Here is a 5,000-nt window from a genome sequence, read left to right on the forward strand (position 1 = left end):
GGGGGATGTAAGAGAGGAACGAACACAACTTCATTTCTCTCTAAAGAAACACCTGGATGCTCTCTGAACCCCAAACTCTTTTCGGGAGGGATGAGCATCAATCTGCTTAGAGGAACAAGTGCAATTGTATTTGCTCATAAGCTACATCCCTGAAGTTATACTTGTGCCAGTTGAACAGTGCGTCTCCATAGGAACATTCCACTTCATATGAAATTGGCCCTCTGACCAATAAGCCACTTTGTTGTTCTAAACCACCGTGGTGGCGGTTTGTGAGAGAAAAAAATGCCTGTTAATATCTGTTAAATGTCTTACCATTGCATCGCCGTCGAGTCTGTGTAAATAAATGAATCTAGTGACTTCACTGACAACCTACAACACTGAAGTTCAGGGCAGTGCCATCAGCTCAACCAGTGTAGCCTATTCACAGATAACATTCGTGGCCCCATATCTGCATTTTCTGACAGCAAAAAGGGAGTTACTATTTGTAAATGTGATGCCAATGCCTTACCTTTTGTGTTCGTTTAAAATAATGAGATAAAAGTGAGCTATAAAGCAGCAACTGCTTTATAGGCTACTTGCTATATTGTAGGCAGTTTGATCAACCTTCTAGGTGGCCTTAGCGTTATAGCGATGAATAACATGGTACACACCCAAAATCCCCAATGCATAAATTAAACCTATCTGTGAAGTGCTGTCTGTCTGTCGCGAGAGCATGTAAAGCCCTTTACTCTGTTTATATTTGTAACTGATACTCATCAACAATTTAAAATGACTTGCAGGCCCAGCCGTGGCTTGAACGACTGGGCACTGGACTGCTGTGCCGGTGACTTGGGTTCGATTGCTGCCTGGGTCACTTCCTGATCCTCCCCCATCTCTCTCTCCCATCTCACTTTCTGTGCACTCCATCCAAAGAAAGAAAGAAGAGTGTCTGTCCTTGGCTGGTTTTTACCAGACCACATTAATTACTTCGTAATTCATTTTAGGTCTGGGCCCTGGAGCACTTTGGCGGGAGGAGTGAGCTCAGCTCTGGTTTGAAATGAGCTCTGACCAATCGCTGACAGTTGACAATCATGACGTATGTTTTTCATGCTCCCAAGTGTGTTCCCTTATTGGCTGGTAACACCGGTCGACTGAAAACCCTCCCCAGGGAAGCGTAATCAGACTAGTGGTGTCGGCGATCCAATCCAATGCGGGGCATGATCCAATTCAATGCGGCAAGTTCTAGGATCGATGCGGCAATTTTTTTAAAGTTTCAATTACTTCAGTGGATATTTCGGGAGCAAATGAATGTTAAATTAAATAAAAGTACTTCAAAGCATTGCAAGACTGATACAGACTGATCCAGACTGATCCAGAAAACGGCCAATAAATTGTTGCTCAGTATCTGACTACTTGTATTGCCTCATCATGACTGATGAAACATTTGCTTTGCTTTCAGTATTGTAGTATTGAATCGGATCGAATTGAATCGCATAGAATCGAATCGAATCGGATCGCTACCTCCCAAATTGTGCTCGAATCGGATCGTGAGGGCAGCTAACACCACTAAATCAGACCATTCGTGGATTACGAAGTAATTCAAAATGAATGGTCTACTCTAGCCTGTCATGCCATGTCCGTCCCATAGTGTGCCAGAGATTTGCCAGAGATGTGACGTACTTTGCCATGATGTGAAACACTTTGCTACGCTGTGCACCGACGTGGTGTGAGCAGAGAGAGCAGAAATGGGCACAGCTAGGCAATAATAGGTAATGAGAGTGATGAGGCTGACTTGACTTGCCTGAGCGAGCGAGTGAGCGTTTCACAATGACAAACGGCATCTCTCTGTGGGAACATATACGCTACAGTGGCGTCTACCTCTACGGCTGTGGCTAATTCATTTGCATGTTCTCCGCAGCAGTGATAGTTCATTAACTGGTCCAAGGATGTGTGGCTGCTACTTTTTTCTCCTCCCCAAAGCTGATCCTGGAGAGAGCCGCCATTATTTTTATCCCCAAGCACACGCACACACACATGCAGGGCCGCTGACAGCTTTATTCTGGGCCCGGGACAAAGTAATCTGAAAGGGCCCCCTACCCAATACATACAATGTAATGGGGACCCAATTCTGGGCCCCTTATCTCCCTGGGCCCAGGACAACCCTTTGTACCCCCCTGTCGGTGGCCCTGCACACATGCACAGCCACACACACGTGCATGCCTATGCGCACGCACGCACACCCGTACACACACACACACACACACACACACACACACACACACACACACACACACACACACACACACACACACACACACACACACACACACACACACACACACACACACACACACACACACACACACACACACACAGGTAGGTAGTTGACACACAGAGAAGCACAGTGGCAGTGGGCTGTGCGTCTTGCACGAATGCAACTTTGAAAGGATTAACAGATGGTAGCGCTCTTTGGAGAGAGGATTGCCAAGGTTAATGATACTGAAAAATTGATACGTAATTACAATGATTGATTGGAATCAAGAGGGAACGCCTGGCGGAAAACGTCACCTAATTGATTGTATCTCACTCAGACAGGTTGTTTTTTTGTCTCTCTCTTAGTCTTCTTAAAAGCAGACAGAACGCCAAATAAAACATCACCAGGGTTTCCCCGTGAGAATGGTTGCTGACTTCTACTGTTGCATTTACAAAAATGCTGGTCAGAAGTGTGTCGCCTTGCTCTTTTGCTGCTGTCCATATGCAGAGTTCAAAAGACATCCAAAGTAGTTCCTAATGAGCTTTACACACGTACACGCACGCACGCACGCTCGCTCACTCACTCACTCTTTCTCTCTCTCTCTCTCTCTCTTTCTCGCTTCCTCTCTCTCTTTCACTCTGGAAGCCTCCCTCTCTGCTCAACTCATAATCTAAATCCTTAGAATGTATCACAAGCCATCTCTCTCTCTCTCTCTCTCTCTCTCTCTCTCTCTCTCTCTCTCTGTCTCTCTCTCTCTCTCTTTCTCTCACCTTCTCTCCAGGATTGGATTGGTTTAACACACAGGCTAGCTAGATATGGTTGCAGCCTAGGGGGGCTAAGGTGGAAAATGTATTGCAGAATCGTAAAAAGATGTGTTGCGAAAATTAATCCGATGAATGAAGTAGAGGTTTAAATCGTGTAAATACTCCTCCATGCAGTTGGCAGACGTTATTCAACATTCATGGCTCGGAAAAAGCAAGCAGTCTAGTAGCCCCGGGCCATCTTAACCAAGTCTGATTCTATAATCTCTTCTCATGTGCCTTACATTTCTTTCTCTTTTGTTAACCATTTCATCTCCCTCTGTGTTCCTAATTTATTTCACCGTCCCTTTACCATTTATTTTCCTCTCTTTGTCTCCATCCTCACTTCCTTTCAGATTTTCCTACCACCCACTCCTTCTCATGTGTCCACCTCTCCTTCGCATGTGTCCTTCCGTCCTTCTTCAAGATCCCTCGTGTGTTCCAACCAGGGCTCTAAATTAGCACCAGCCAACCGGCCAAATGCTGGTGAAATTTCAGTTTGGCTGGTAGAAAAGAGCCTCTTACTAGCCACTTGAAGAGCTTGCTTGCCCCTTGACCCATTAGTGAGTGTGTGTTTAGCTAGTAAGGTTACCATCTACTAGCCATTTTGGCTGGTGGTGAAAAAAAGTTAATTTAGAGCCCTGGTTCCAACCGTCCACCCTCCTCATTTTCTTTCACCACTTTCTCACGTTTTCACCGTTAGATCATGTCTCGGCAGATCATGTCTCGAGAGTGTCAGCAATCTCACTTCCTGGTTCCTTACAATCTCACTTCCTGGCCTCTCACCTCTCTCTCCATGCTTCCAGGTGGGTTAATGGAGTTCCTTACAAGCCACTGACCTTCCACTCATCCAGTGTTTGTGTGTGTGTGTGTGTGTGTGTGTGTGTGTGTGTGTGTGTGTGTGTGTGTGTGTGTGTGTGTGTGTGTGTGTTTGTGTTTGTGTTTGTGTTTGTGTTTGTGTGTGTGTGTGTGTGTGTGTGTGTGTGCGTGCGTGCGTGCGTGCACAGTGTTGGTCCACAGACCCATTGGCCTTTTGTCCTGCACGAGGAACAGGGTGCAATGACAAGAAAAGAAGAGCTTCTCACTTGTACAGATTTCTCACATCCTTGACCTCAACTCAACTGTGCAGTGAGGTTAACCTATCCACATTCTTTTAATAATCTTGTTATAACACCACCATTGCTACCACCAGGCCTGTCACAACCAGTGGCGCAAACTAGCCAATTGCCTAAGGCACCCAACTGAAAGGGCTGAAGGTTCATGAGAGATGAGAAGGTTAAGTGTCTGGTGTTATTGTGCAATGCCCAGAACCTACAGTGCTGTCCACTATGCACCATGAGAGAATCCCTCTGGAAAACAAGGTAAACTACACTCTAAGAAAATTTCCCTGCAAAATAACGGCAGTTACTGGCAATTATATTTACCTGTAATTCTACTGTTATTTCACACCAAAAATCAAATACAGCTCATTGCTGTTTAATGTATCACAGTATATAACATTTTTTCAGCAGCAATTGAACTGTTAAATAACAGTACTCTACAGAACGTTCACAGTATTAGTATTGTTAAACTAAAAGTGCTCTACAATATTTCTGCAGTAAATAACAGTAAAATAACAGTACATTTCAGTTAAAAAGTTGAATTGTACTGTGTGATGACAGGCAAATACTGGGTCATAGTTGTATTCATGAATATGGCCATGGCAACTTCCCACCCCACCCATCATTCTCCATAACTGTGGTACCCTAGCCATGTTACCACCCCACCCTCCCATCGTTCACCATGACTGGAGTGCCTTGAGCATGATACTGTGGCGCTATGCTGTATTGAGGAATTGGTTTGCGGTGGTCCTTTGAAAGTGTGGGCATGATTAAATTTCAGAGTATGCAGTGCTATGTTACAATGATAGTGTGGCTTTTTACTGTATCTCTTGATGAGCCAATGATGAATATAGCATTGGTCAGTCT

The sequence above is a fragment of the Engraulis encrasicolus genome, chromosome 9 (genome assembly GCF_034702125.1).
Source record: "Engraulis encrasicolus isolate BLACKSEA-1 chromosome 9, IST_EnEncr_1.0, whole genome shotgun sequence".
NCBI lineage: Eukaryota > Metazoa > Chordata > Actinopteri > Clupeiformes > Engraulidae > Engraulis > Engraulis encrasicolus.